The 16,222-nt window shown below is 38.2% G+C and overlaps 1 protein-coding gene across 1 annotated transcript in view; it reads right to left on the bottom strand.

The window, feature by feature from the left end:
• The window catches only part of GPC3 (glypican 3), a 313,583-nt gene that overhangs the window by 177,780 nt on the left and 119,581 nt on the right, over nucleotides 1-16,222 (bottom strand). The window lies entirely within an intron of this gene.

Genomic DNA, 16,222 nt, shown 5'->3' on the forward strand with positions numbered 1-16,222 from the left:
AAATCTACTCTTGTAGAACCAGCTTCCTCACTAGCCAACTAATTGAATAAACAAGAATCTCTTCAACAAAGGAACTAGGAAAACAAAGCATGAGTAACCAAGGGTCAGAAGGAAAGGCAGAATTGAACCCTGAATTTTGAAACTTTCAAGTAACACTTCACAAATGTGTAACAAAATGTGGTAACAAAATTCACAAAAGTTGGTGAGTTTATTCAAAGAAGAATGTTTGGTAAATGCACTAGTTGGAAAATCTAAATAGGTCTGTTCAATCCCCATAACCCACATAAAAGGCCAGATAGCACTATCCAGCATCTGTATGTAATCCTAGCACTCCCAGGGCAAGATGGGAGCTAGGAACAGGAGAACCATGGAGAAGCTTATGGACTAGCTAGCCTGGAAAATGCAGTGCAAAAGCAAACTCAAGAGCCTATGCAAGGTAAAGAGATAAAACGGAATTGTTCTTTAACAATGCACTGTGGCACTGTGGCACACAGAAGGGGGAAGGTAGGTGGAGGGAGGGAGAGAGGGAGCAGTTGAGGGGTGGTCATTGAGGAGAGGAGAAAACAGAGGACAGAGATAAGAGAGTCAGAAGAAACATGTTTGCAACCAAGAAATTTGCAACTAAACCAGCCACAGAAATTGGGCCAACTGGTTGCATATTTTGGTTGTGGGGTTTTTTGCTTGTTTGTTTGTTTGTTTTAAATCGGGTTCCATTGAAAGGACATTAAGCAATGACAATGTTGCTTTCTTCCTTCTTACTCCAGTGAATATAAGTTCCCAGGTCTTTTATAAGGACTTGCTTGCATCTTCTTGCTTGGGAACCTAGTAAGGCCATTTAAAGCTGAATGTAATTTAATAAAATTGTACAGGAAAACTAACTGAACAGCAAAACCATTCCTGCCTCCCCCTTTAGGGAAAGAAATGGCAACTGGGGTTTAGGCGTTTTGTTTTTTTAATAAACTGCTAGCAAAATTGGTATTATCCTTAACAAATGTCAATTGTTGCAAACCAACAAAAATCTATGTCATCTCTTGAAACCTTCATTTCAAGGGATTTTAATTAAAAGGTCAAGAGCACTAATACACAACATAACATGTATTAGCGCACTGCGGTTAAACAAAGAACACTTAAAGATAGATTTTGTCAAGGCTGTAAAGAGTCTTTATACCTCAGGCACTCAAATGAACTTCACTAATAGGTCTCTTAAGCTTTTGTTTTTTTATGTGTTGTCTCCATGAAGTCTGCATTCTAAGTTTAATTGCACATGAACAAATTAATTATCTTGGTGTGTGTGTGTGTGTGTGTGTGTGTGTGTGTGTGTAAAGATAGTGAAAATGTGACAGAGAAACAGAAAAGGGAGTCTGGGAAGGGGAATGAAACCTTTCCTGATTTCTCCCAGTGCACTTTTGACCATTCTCAAGAGACTATTATAAATAATCATAGCTCTCAAGCTCTTCACCATGATGGTTACTACAAATAGAGCCTGCAGATGAATAATTAGTGTATTGAAGCTCTGAGCGTGAACAGCATTTCATGAGACAGTATACTCTAATCTTAAGTACAGCACATTTCTAAGGGCGAATGCTCTGTTATTTACAGAAAAGTCAAGGTCCTCACACCAGTACAACCAGTAATACGTTGAGACAACACTGTGAATTCCCACATCCTTCCAACAAATGAACTCAAGACTGTGCTTTGTAATTTTCCCCTATGAGAAAATTCATAATCATGATGATCACCACTGGCAGACCTGCAAAACTGTTAGAAGGCTGTACATATTCATTCTCTGCTCTGACCCTCTTCCTATGCCTCTTTCAAAATAAAAACAAAAATAAAAACCAGATGAATGTAAAAGATGTACCAATATCAGTTTAAGTCTCAGTTTCATGGTGGTATTAACCTCATCCAACTCTCATTATTTTATAGGGATAATATAAAATGTCGATAACACGTGCTGGAGAGATGGCTCAGTGGCTAAGAGCACTTACTGCTCTCCTAGAGGACCTGATTTCAAATCCCAGCAACCACATGGTGGCTCACAACCATCTGTAATGAGATCTGATGCCCTCTTCTGGTGTGTCTGAAGATAGCTACAGTGTACTCACATACAGGAAATAAATAAATTTTTAAAAAAGCTTTTAAAAAGATGTAGATAACGTATAAAATTTCTGAAGACTCCTCTCAAATATATCTAAATGGCATTTATCAACATAAGTAAATTATACATTAAAATTAATGATTAGTCATTTTGGAAATCATCCCCGGTTTCTCATCCAACAGGAATTCCTATCCAGAGAAAAGTCAATGTATCCACCTCTATTAGAAACCACCTGTATAGACAGGTTGGGGGTGGTGTGTAAAAACCAAACAATATGATGGGCTGATGTGATAGCTGACACAGATATGAACTGTTTACATTACATAGCCAGGAAATTAGACTGAACTTAGATTGTGAAATTCACTATCCCAATCCACCACCGTCCTTTCTATACTAAACTTAGGGTTCAATTAAAAAGGCCAATACAATTCACATGCATTGAAAAGGATTCTGAATCTTTGGAGTGTGTAATATTCAATTCTCTTTTATTCAACTGGACTACCCCTAAAAGGGTCCCCATTCCTCCCAAAAAATAGGTAAGTGGAAACCTATCTTTATCTGTCTCCATGAGTGATGGATCTGATTGAGGAATCCTGGAGTGCTATGGGTTTATCCTTAGATCTGTATATAACTCTCACAATAAAATATTTATAAGTTGACCTCATATATGGCTTAGCACTGGTACCTCATTCAGGCTACTCAAACAGGAACTATCATTTATTAATATTACTATCCAAAGGAAAGATTTTTCTCAAAGTTCAGATACAAATTTTCTTGCTGATAAGGTCATATTTCTTGAAATCAAATAGCATTTCCATTGTGGAAACACAATTGCTAAGTATATGCTATTTGTGTAAAACTAAAATTAAAAAAATGAAAAATTCTTTATATTGTGTTGGAAAATGTGCAACAATCACCCATTCCTGTGTGGGGGCTAAGTTCACACACACACACACACACACACACACACACACACACACACACACACACACACACACCCTTTTCTATAAGTAGATAAACCAAAGCAAAGACCACAATGGAAATGAATGGATCCATTACTTCTGAAGTTTTCATAAATATTTCCTTAAAATATATTTTAAACTTGCTTTGTTTTGGAAACGATTCTCTTCTGAAAGGACAGGAGAAGAATCTTTCACATTTTACGATCCCCTTTGGATGCAACAAAGCAACAGCCAAGTGTTGAGTTGATGGATAAGCCAATGAACTAACCTGGCTGCAAATCGGAACAGCCTGGGGAGCTTGTTAAATAAAAGGGGCTGGCCCTATCCCAAATGTGCTGAATCAGAACTTCCAAAGGCAAGACCAAGGAAACTGTATTTTTCAATAGTCTCAAAACATCTGCACTGGCTCATCTCACCCACAGGTATCATCCCGGCTCTCTTTTGGGGATTCTGAATTCTCTTTCTAGCCTTGACCTTTCTCTTGAATTCCAGACTTATTCTTATGGTCATTTCAAGGATGCTTAATGCACCAAAACCAAACCCGTAAATGCATCTATTTTCTCCTCCAAATTGTTTCAGTTTTTAAGTCTTATTTCAAGTTGTCTTTCTTAACAGAATACATAAAAATAGACCCTGTGTCACGATGTCTTGCATTTCTATAAGCTAGAGTGCTAAGCGCTCCCAATTTCCTATCTCAGACTTCTTTTAAAAATATTTAAAATTGTCTAAAACTTTTATAAAGTTTACCACTCTGCACTTCTGACTTTTTCAGTGTGTTCATTTTATAGAACAATGTGCTCTTTTTTGTTTACAAAAACCTAATAAGTACATTATATACTCTCATAAGCATATATGTATATACAAATATATGTATATGTATATGTATATACACACACACACACACACACACACACACAAATGTACACATAGAGAGAGAATATTACCATTAGATACTATATAGTGTCCATGAGAGTTGGTCCTTACTAATTTATCAATGGAGTCACCATGAGACAAGTTCTTTCATCACCTTTGCAGAAAGAGTGCTTATTGACCAGAGTACACTGAAGCAGGTATGTCTAGGTCAGAATTGGGCCCCGGAGTTGTGGTGAGCATAAAAGCAAAGATTTTTAAGCTGCAGCCTTTAATTATGTTGATGTTTTATTTGGGGTTGCAAATCAAAGGGAAATATAAAAAGGATAAAAAATATAAAGAGGATAAAAAATTTAAAACACAGAAGGTTATGGGCGTGTTACAAAGTGGGCCATTTACAGGGATTCAACTTGGCCTACTCCCTAAGATTTATTACATCCCCATCACATAGAATGCAGAGAATAAAGGGGAGTAGCCTGTCCTAGAATTCTGTCTCCCAAAATACCCTGGGAAGATAAATGAACTGGTAAAAGAGAACAGAAGCAGTCTAAGGCTTAGGAACCATAGAATACGAGCAAAGATACAACACTTTGGATTTGACCACTAGTGACATCAGCCTCCTCTGCCTCACAAGACACAAGTTCCTGTATTCAATTAGAAGATTAGAACCATGACAGAATTAGAAAAACCCCAAGTTTGAAAATCACCAGATCTGAGCTGGAATCTAGTGCAGTTGATTAATTTATAGGACTGTAGGTGAGTTGCCTCACTAATTTGACACTCAGCTTCTCCTCTATACAGGATCCTGGGAGAAAGAAACACTACCAGATCCAAGATAGTGGTCCACAAGTAACTAATGGTAGAGCTTGAAGAGCTACACAAGGGTGGAATGAAAAACTATCTGGATAACAAAGCTAATTTACTGAGTTAGCAGAGGCTATCGTTCTTGATGACTCTTTATTATATAAGGGAGACCTTCAAATTGGAATTTGGCTTTACAACAGAGCACCTAATTAAACCACTGAAAGCCACATTTAAAGAAAAGGAGAGGGACAGGTTTGACTATTGGTAGTTGGTGCTGAAAGTAGAAAAATAGCTACAAAAACCAGCCCCATCATCTAGCCCTTCACAGCAATGATGGCTGATCCCAGCCTCATCCCTGATTCTGGTGGACCTAGATGAAAAATGCAATCAATGAAAAAGGAGGCCAATAATTTGAAAGAGAGCATGGAGGATCGGTGGGTAAATTTGGAGGGAGAAAAGGGAAGGGGCAAATGATGTGATTATACTATAATCTCAAAAATAAAGACTCTAAATAGTATAAAATATCTATATGAAAGAGGAAAAATTTATGAAGAAACATAGTAAAAAAATGACCTTTATATTAAGAATCCCAAAAGTGCTGCTCCTTTGAAGAGTTTCTCAGAGTCAGCCATCAAGATCAACTAGAAAGTTGTATGTGGCTCGAGCTTGAAGAAACTCCTGGTCTTCATCTACTACTCTCACCAATGCTCGTGCTTATATATTACTTAATTGTATTGATTTTTAAAATGTGGAAAATAAGTTATTTGCTGAAAATGTGATAATTTATTTTGATGGAATTCTGGTGCCTGGTTTTAAGGAAAGCATGCATTAAGTGTGTGTGGGGGGGAATCTTATGTTTCAACAATCCAAGGGAAAGAAAAAGGAATAACTATCTATCATTACATGGATCACAGCACGGAATAAAGGCAGATGCATTTAACCTATGTTCCAAAGGCCACATATGCTCAAAGTCAGCTATTAATGTGCTCTAACACAAAATGGTAAAACTTACTTAAAACTTTCTATGAGTTGTATTTTTTTACCCTGTGATATTTGTGTGTGTGTGTGTGTGTGTGAAATTAATTGTATTGACCTCGAGAACAAACAATTTGTTTGGACACACCTGATACCTTACAGGGGAAACTTGCCAAACTGGACCAGGTCAACTTAGTGCTCATACAGTCTTCAATGCAACAGACTAGCAAAAAAGCAGGGACAATGAATACACATCAGTGACATATACAGAGAATTTACCCTGTCCCAAGACGCTGTGCCTAAGTCTGGGAAAGACAGAATTAAGTGGTGAAGCTAATCTCCCATTTTTTTCCTACTGTCGTTAGTCTCAGAGTGTGGTCTCCAAGTGCCACCAATACCACCTAGGAGCTTGCTTGAAATGTGACTTGCTGGGATCTATCCCAGACCTACTAAAATCGAAAATCTAAGAAAGTATCCAGAAATGAGAGTTTTAACAAGGGGATTCTGAAGTAAGATCAAGTTAAAGAATTTGAGTGCACTGTCATCTCTAGCTTGCTGCCTGACCTTCTAGTATTTCTATTGGTGTAAATTAACATACCAGCAATTAGGAGGAAGCCCTGTTAAGAATCCCAGTCAAGTACTAAAGACTAATCGCACTGCCAGGACCTGGCCACAGAATCCCTATGCATTCAGGAAAAGTGCCTGACATTAGGGAGGAGACCATATCTGCACAACATAAGCATTAAATGTAAGCCAGGACCCAAATGTTTGTTTCTGACAAGAAATGCAGAGAACCTAATGGAAGCCATGCCTTCAAGACAAGGAGAAATTTAAAATACTCTCTGCCCTTCTTTCTTAGTCTCAAATGACAGCTTGGTAATTTTCAAAGAAATTCATACATGTTGAGGAAAATGGATGGAGGGAGATTGTCCAATCCCCAGATACAAATCAAAGCTTACAGTGCTTCATAAATAGAAAAATGACTCAAAAGACTTTGGGATATAAAGAAATTGAATAAAAGAATACTGACGCCAATAGGGAAATATACGTGGCACTTTTGCTATAATATCAAAAAGGGAAAAAACACAGAATCGTTTATACTGGGAAGTAGTATAGTATAATGGAGACTGTGGCTCTGCAACCAAACAAATCTCCTTTCAACTCCCACTTTTACTACTTACTGGATAGTAGACATATGAAAGATTGGTTAAGCATCATAGAACCAGAAATCAAATAGCTAGCATAACTCCCACAAATTTGTAATACAACCACCTATAGTCTCTACTGTATACCTAAACTTCCCACCCCCTCAAGAAAGGCACGGCACAGGATACAAAATTTCATATACAGTGAAGCAGATACTTGGTTTCAGCACTTCCAAATGTAAATGCATGTCTTGTATACAGATGGAGAGATGTTTTAATTGAAAAATTAGTGTTTTTCTTAGTGTTCTAAGGATAGAGACAAAACTCAGTGGAAAATGGGTTACCAACATGCACAGAAACCCAGGTTCCACTCACATTAGCATATAAAAGATAAATTCAGCCCTAATCTTTCAAATGATTATTTTTCTTATATATGACAAGTTAAACAGAAAGAGGAACAGACAAAAGATTTTGAGAAAAAAAAAACCCTGCAAAAATATTAGAGCCAGGCAAGGAAATTAATCAGATTAAGGAACAAGTAATAAGATACCAACAGTGCTAAGTTTGTAAGAGGGTTATGAGTTCTACAGAAAGAAATTACTCGGGAATTTCTAACTACGAAATGACTAACGCAAAGCTGTGGTTTCCCAATTGTATATATCCCTCATTAACAAACTTTCCAGAAAGGTTCCCTTATAATAGCTATCCAGTGTTTCTTTTCAATCTTGTCAAACCTATAACTAGGAAGGCAAGAAGCTGGTTTTTCTGAACATCTAGTAGTTGATTTGGAGATGAGATGAAATATCAAGGTAGCCAATTCACTGAGTGGGAAATACCAACTGGAAAGAAGGGTAAAAAGGAAGTAGAGATAAAAATCGACAGACATCCCCATCCCCAACCAATTGAGTTGTGGTGAGGTGAAATTTGCAAGGCTCACTTGAGCCCATGATGCAGTTCCTACTAAGGCAAAGGCCAACACTTCTGACTGCAGAACATTTTCCCACTCAGCGCCATTATACAAATGAAAGGAAGAACTCCTATCACCTTAGGGAATCAATGTTGATATCCAGCAATGCTATCTAGTCAATAAATGATTATTGAGCTATACATAAAAGGGAAGTAAGATATTGATCTTCACGTTAAGGGCCTCAAATCAATCACATCCACATTTCCATTAGGATTTGATAATGTTATTTTTCTATAAATCATTGTTTCCCCATGTCTTCAAACTCATCAGTATGTTTTCTGTTATTTCTACCATGTGATGATGTGTTTAACAACAAATTGGGTTGTTGCAGCCTATTCTCTTCACGTGGATCTTCATATGGTGCATGAGCAGAGATGAATGAGGATGTGGAAGACAGTGAACATTATATTTACAAAGCAATTCCTAGTCTCTGGCCCATTTTCTCTTGCCTGTATTCTGTTCTGTTTCAAAACTTAAGCCTGGTAACAACTGGGAGTTTCAGTCATTTTCACCCCTTACCCAGAGGTGAAAGCCAATACTCATTATCTCAGGAGATAACTTTTCCTTGTTGGTTATCAGGTAAATCTCTCAAGTACAGCTTGTCAGAAAAGTGTGTCTCAAAAAAAAAAAAAAAAAAATCAATGCAAGATTCCCTTTCTTCCAATAAAAAGAAAAAAAATTAAGTTTGAATGTTTCTATACTTTCTTTTTGGCTTCCCATTTTTTGTGGGTGTGTCATTCCTCCTAAACTACAGAAAAACAGAGGAAAGGAAAATGATTTTGTGGTCTGGCTTCAACTAGTATTACCATGCATGATTAGTTGTAAAGCAGTGATTGGCAGGAAAGGGGATGGTAATTCTCATTACTGAAAAGGTCCATATCCAGAAACTATTCATCAGGAGGGAGAAAACAAAAAAAAAAGTAGTTGACTTTGTGCTTGATGTCTTTCTATAATGCTCAGTGGTGAAACACGGTGTGTAATCAGAAGATACACCGGTCAGCACCAGGGCATTACATTCTTAGCTTCATCTGCTAGGGATGAACTAAATGGCCTTAGCAGCCTTTTATGCAAGACATACTCGCATCTTTGAGGATAAGGTATATGAATGTAGATTAGTATCCGAAAGGCCCAGTTTATACCTTTTAGAGCAAGAATCTGCTCATTATTTTTAGCACTTCCTTCTCTCTCAAAATTGCCCTGGTTTGGACAATAAGTTGTATTGTCAATCTCTCTGTGAGTCATCAAAAATGGAAGCTTTGTACTTTTTATGCAGCTCTAGCTAATTAGATGTCTCTGGATGACATATTTTAAATCACAGAGCTTCATTTCTGGAGGAAGAAAAGAAAAGAGGAAGCAAATAAGGGAAGGAAGGGGGAGAAAGCAACACTATCAAAAGAAACAAGACTGAGGAAAGGTGAGCAAAGGTGAGATTCATGGTTCCTCTCAAGATATATGCAGACTGAAATACTCAGTTACTTTTCCTTATTTTCTCTTTAGCATAGCATAACTATACAGGAAATATTCCTAAGCAATTTATCTCCTATGATATGATTTGAATATCTAGAAATGGTTCTTCCTATTCTGCTCACCTCAGTTTTAGCATCAAACAAAAGTGATGTATAGTGTAGATCGCCTAACGTAAACTAGGAGAAGTTCACATTGGAAAAACTAGCCACATAGTCATATAATCAACCTAGCTGCCATGTAGGCCCAAACCTGCCCTCAGATATCCACAATCCATTCTGATGGACTTAACACACAGTTCAGGTAGTGAGTTTAAACTTGTCTGGAACATTTTGGGGAGCTTAAGTGACTGCTTTTATTTTGAATTCTTAGAAAAGTATACAAGGGATATCTTTATAGTAGATATCCCTTACAAAAGTTTGTTATTTTAGCATAAATAAGAAAAGGAGATTTTGCTAAAATAACAATGAAAGATTTCAACCTTCTTCTTCTACACTATAAAAGCCTTACAAGATATTGTGATGACCCCAAACAATATTTAAATTAATGACATTGTCCAGGATCTGAAGAAACATTCATATTACTTGGATAAAATCTTGCTAGAAATTTATTGAATTGTACATACAGCATTTCGATTTTTTTCAAACCAAAGAAAGATATGAACATAACAGATCAAAATGTTTAGATATTCTGATGACAGATTCATGTTTTCTCAAAATCATTTACCATTCTAGCTAGAAGGAGTGATGTTGTTCACTCCAAAGCCATCTGGGGAAAAATATGCTGTTAATATTTAAATTCAAATGAGTTTGGATCCCACTGTAGTTGATTCAGGCTATGTATACAGATGTGTGTGGAAATCAGTGGGCCTGATTTGCATAAGCCGGATGAAAAATGTGGGCAATGGGCACAGGGAAGAGGTTGCAGGACAACTAAGGAGATGAAGAGACCTCAGTTCAGATCTCCCTGGCTTGACACTGCATTGATCTTTCTGTCTGGGCTTAGCCATGTTTCTTCAGCAGATCATACTGCTTCCTTTCTCATACAAGGGCTTATATAGCCCAGACTGGCCATGACCTTACTTATATACCTGACAATGACCTTGAAGTTTTGATCCTCCTGCCTAGACCTTTTGAGTTCTAGGATAATAGCTATGTGGCTCAATGACTGACTTTATGAGCTCTTTGGGACAGGATCTAGGGCTTCATGCACACTAGGCAAGCACTGTACCAACTGACCTCCATGCCCAGCCCAATAGACCATGCTTCTTGCAGCTGGACTCCTACTCTTGGCTGTGTGCCCACTTGGCAATGTAGTCTCTAACCTCTAAACTCTGTTCCCATTAGCTAAATAACTAAATATCCTGCCTTTGAATAGGTGAGACTTAGTGGTCTTAGAACTGTCATAAATGAAATTCTCCAAAAAAGAATTTTTAAACAAGTTTGCTGTGGGGAACTAGGGAGGTAAGACATCCAACGAAATCAACACAGAGCAACCTGGCTCCCATGAACTTCACTGTCTTCACAAGGTTACATTTTTAGAGTCTAGGAATTGCTTTAGAAGCAATCTTTCCCAGTGCCCTATCCTTTAGGACTTTAGACTGCCCTACTCCAAGGCTTAGTAAAGGAAATCTCCTGAGAGTGAATCTATGTTAAACATTTTACCTAAGAATGGGCCTTCAGAAAATTTACTTGCCAAACTAAATGGCAGTCTAGCCCCTTACTGAGGCTTTGGTTTTTTTACAACTTTTCCCATGACCCAAATCTATTTAAGTGTAAGACTTTCTCATTCTTGCTATAAGCAATACCTCCTCTTTTGGCCTCTTATATCAAGTGCTATGAACGCCTTCTGACCTGGTAGCTGCTTAGCAATGCATTTGTTAGGGCAAAGTGTTCAAGAAACAAGAGCTGTTCCAGTTCCTTGCCTAAAATGAATATCCACCTTTTTAAAATTGATCACCATTACGATAACTCTGGGTATGACAAGAATCAATAGACCTAAGTACCCTGCCCCATATACTTTGAGGACACATCTCTGGGGAGCATATTACTGGTGGGAAAAACTTTATGCAGCATTAAATATTAATGATACACTCAGGTTTCTGAAAGAATAGGTAAAGCCAGAAAATTAAAAGAAAACTTTGATACTCTGGCTAGAATAAAAAAAAAAAAGCTTACCTGTAAATGCCACTATTTCATCAATAATTCTGATGCAGAATTAGAAGAAGGGTGATGAAAAATCCTCCAATATTGTAGAAGAATACCATGTACTGTTCTCAATGAGTTAGTTGGGTTATGAAAGAGGGTCTAATGATAGTCTCACCAGAAGATAGCTCTCTGATAAGAATCTTGAACAAATACAAGAAAAGGTTGGAAAGTAAACACTACTCTACTTACCTGGATGTCTTATCAGTACTAACTGCAGTATAATGTCCACCCTAATTGGGTATTTAGTGGCAGGGGTGATTGACCAGCCTCAAGAGGCTGTTCCATGGTGCAAAAACATCTCAGAGTTTGATGGTCTGTGGTACATGAAAGTGGCTCCTGAGTTCCAGGAGGTGACTCAGTCATTAAAGTATCAGAGATGTAAAGGAACCTACTATGACCTCATGGGGGAAAAATGGAAAAAGAAACATCTGCAGAATGGTATTGTGTGTGCTGTTAAGCCAAAGAGTGAGGGATAAATCATAGAGAACAGACAGCTGTATTTTAGGGGACATTTTCAGATGTAGAGGTCACTGGAGAAATATGTCAGCTGGCGTGGTTGAGTTACCTCATGCTAAGCAAAACCGGATCAAATTTTTGGCTGCTTACCCAGGACACTCCAGGATACCTCTTCTATAACGTGGCCTCCAAGTCTCATCCTTCTTTAGCAAAGGGAGTATTTGTTTATGTGCTCTTCCCTTTTCTCTGAAGCGTGCATACTTTGCAGGGCTCCTTGTCAGATAGAGTTCCCCACCCTGGAATGAAATCTGCTGATGTGGTTTCCTAAAACTCAGCCTTGTCTGCTCAGTAGGAGAGACAAATCGTTTCGATTAAGGGCAACAAATAAGCTATGTTTGAGATACTATACACTTTCAAAATCCAAGCAAGCCAGGGCAAAGGCAGATAGCGAAGTTAAGTGTTACTTTCATCAGAATTTGAGTCTTAAGAGGTCAGCACTGGAAAAGGATCTGAGAGTTCATCAAGCCTGACTTGCCTGTTTAACAACATATTTCTGAGCGATGCAAGGTACTGAGCAGAAGAGAATGATGAAGCTAAGCCAAGTCTCTTAGCTTGACAAAAGATTCTAGGCTTCAACAGAAAATGTGTTATAACAGCAGCAGGTTTTAAATAGCACACATTTGATCTAAAGTTTTACAGTTCCATAAAGCAGATAAATAAACAAACAATTATATGGTTACCTGAAACTCTTTATGAGTAAAAGAATATTGTTTATTTTGCAATGGTGTTTGGATTGAATAGAAAACTACAACATAATATGCCAAGAACAATAGATAGGCAACTTCACATTTTGCCACATAAAAACTCATAAGTAAAGTACAGACCATGCAGGATGCTATATATAAGGCAGTAACTGAGCATTAGGGACAGTGAGTCCAAAACAAACAAACAAACAAACCCAGGAAATAGTAAACTCCATTGTGACTATAACCGCTAATATAGGCACGGGGGCTTGAAGGAATGCAGAAGGAACTGAGTAAGACTATCTGACATGGGATCACATCAGGAAAAATGCAGATAAGAAGTCTGAAGCATGCCCTGAGATGCCATCTAAGAGATAAGGACTCAAGCCACTTTTCTCTTGCTAGAAGCAGAGTAAAACTGAAAACAGTAGGGTCCAGTATTGGGAAAGCCTGAAAGCTCAGAAAGATTTTATGTTGTGTAAGGTATATATTAGGAAGCCGTGTCCTGTTCTTGAGAAGAAAATGACAGCTATGTCCTGAAAGCTTACAATGTGCTGGTACTGTGCTACGTAAGCTCCTTCCATGTGTTATCTCACTCCATTTTCCCAAGAAGCCTTTGAGGTCGAACATTGTATGCCCAAATGGGGAAAAGAATGATCATAGACATTAATCAGCTTCATTAGTGTGACATACATACGAAAAAGGCGATCAAAGTTATAATCCAGGTATGGGTTAGTCCATTGCCTAGAGGTACTACGTTCTTAAATACTCTGCTGCATATGCTGAAGGTAATCTTTCAAACTTAACTTTGGCAGTATTATAAGACAAAGATGGCTAGTAATCAAGAACCAACCAAGAGCAATCTCAAAAAATTAAACACCAGGAGAAGAGGTTTTGAGGGAAGGACGTATAGGACTAGAGGAAGGGGAGATCTAAGAGCCAATAGTGACATGCTAGAAGTAGGGCAAATAGGAACAGATAGCCTGGGGAAGAATAAAAGGCTGTATGGGTGTTAAAAAGATCAATCATAATCATAGACCTTTCATTATATTTGTATGTTTATTGCAGTTCCTTGGTACTGTACCTAATTAACATTACAGTTCATTATATGTATATGTATCGGCTACTTTTGTCTCTGATATAAAATAACAAAAGAAAACAACTTATGGAAGAGGATTTTGACCCAAGAATTGGGAAGAGAAGCATTGCAAGGCAGGCATAGCAAGACTGGGGGGGGGGGGGCACATTACAGCCATGGTCAGAAACCAGAAAGAGATTCTGGGTCTCTCTCAGCTCACCTCCCCCTTTTATTCATTCACTTTGGGACCCTGGCTCATTGGATGGTGTCACCCACACATATTCCAACAAGTCCAGCTTTCAAGTGGAAACCTCTGACTCTTGGCATATCTCAGAAACGAATTCTCTGCTAATCAGGTCCCGTGCATTTAGAACAGCCACTAAGCCAATCACGTCATGCAAGGGGGCTCTAAATGAAACAGCGTTCTCTTATCAGTTCCCAGCCTGGTCTCTCCCTGTGGGACTTAAAATACTTCTCAACATACAAATAAGTGTCATACTCTTGTATTTGCAAAGGAACAAATGAGGTCTCTTGAAAACCCGGCAGGATTTCTTCACGTTCCCAGGAGCACAGTCCTGTCAGTTTTCCCAAACACGCCTGGCTACTGTTAGAGATGGATTAAGGGAAAATAAAGCTCTTCTGATTGACTTGGAGAATGCAGGGTCAAAGCTATCAGATCTGTTCCTGAGTCATCTATTAGATGTCAGCAGGATGCCTAGGCAGAGATATGTTTAAACCCCTGCCCCCGAAACTGGGTATTATCAGTAAAAAGGGTGCATATGGAAGAGGGAGGAAGTGGAGCGTATTTGAAACATTTATGTAAATAAACAACTCCGTGTGTATGACACATGATTCTGAAAATTTGCATCTGTAAATTTGCATTTCAGATTTCACCAAAATTATCATGCCTTTTCATTGCTGCTTCCTCTCTTTCTGTGATTCCAGGCTGTGATTTGCTAAATATTTCCCCATTGGAAATTATAAAATGATATCCTAGCTCATTGTTTCATTTTCTATTGAGCTTCATTGGGTTTTCAGACATTTACACTGTCAGCTCTCCTTCCCTTACTGTAAAATCTTTTTTATTGACAATTCAATCATGTCAAGTTTGGAACAGGAGAGGCACTGATTTGATCAGCTATCATTGGATTTACAATATATAAATGACAGCACCATATCTGGCCCTCGTCTAAAGCAGCTGCCTTTTATCGATTTATATTCCACTAGCAAGGAAGAAAAATTGCAGCACAATGTAGTGGTATGGTCCAAGATCAATACCAATTTTTTTCTTAATGACACAAAGGCCATGATAAGGACAGCATAAGTCAAAGCCAGACAGATCAAATTTGCCTGATATCCCTTTCAATTATGGAAGTACATGCACAGGGATGTATAACATTAAAGCAAAGGAGAATATTATTCCAAGTGGTTTAAAATTACAACCTCCAACAAGACTGCATAACATCCTCCCTGAGATATGGAGTTGCAATGAGCTGAGAATGGTGGTTCACCCACTCCAGTGCCCCGGTCTAAACTCAGCTGGCCGTGTCCAGCATGAGTCTAACTACGAGGGAGAGCACCAACTGGGTTGTAAGTGAAACAGGGTGAATTTAACGTAATAACCTAACAGCGAATGCCTGGGTTTGCTTAAGTACCAACATGATGAAAAGTTTAAAAGACTGAAGTATCCCTATTGTTCCAATGATAAAGTGTGAATTACAGGAAGGTAAACCACACATTCATTAACATAGACATCTTCACAGATCCAAAAAGGAAGGGTACTTGCACTCTGGGCAAGTTGTAAAGTTATGGTTATTTCCCTATGACAATGAAAATAGTCCCCATCTTCAGAGGAATCTGGGATGCTTCCCTCTTTCAGAAGAAAACAAGAAAAAGAGTGAGGCTTGGGTTAAAACGGGGCTTTTCTGGTGTCTCTCTGTCTCTGTCTCTGTCTCTGTCTCTGTCTCTGTCTCTGTCTCTCTCTCTCTCTCTCTCTCTCTCTCTCTCTCTCTCTCTCTCTCTGTGTGTGTGTGTGTGTGTGTGTGTGTGTGTGTGCCTATCTTGCAACCATACCTTAGAGAGTCTGGATGTGTCTTTAAAAAACCTTTCCTAGGCTGCTTGCATATCTATCTGGTAGTCTCTTCTCTTATACTGGTAACATCCTCAACATAACCCAAACATGTTAGGCACTTTAAATGACAGCAGTCTTATTTCACCTTAGAGTACAATCTCAATACAGATTAGGTCAATTATAGATAAGCTGAGGTGTTCAAGAGAAGCATAGTGAAATCTTGGCAGAGCTTTTGTCGAGATAACTTGTGAACGGAATTCAAATAGCTCATCAGTGGCATAACAGATACCATTGAAGTTCCTTCCAGCCCTGAACATCTGTATTTCTAAGTAGCAACTGATCAAATGTTCTATTTAAAAAGAAAAAGAAAATACAGAACAGA

Source organism: Micromys minutus (genome assembly GCF_963924665.1).
Source record: "Micromys minutus genome assembly, chromosome: X".
Lineage (NCBI taxonomy): Eukaryota > Metazoa > Chordata > Mammalia > Rodentia > Muridae > Micromys > Micromys minutus.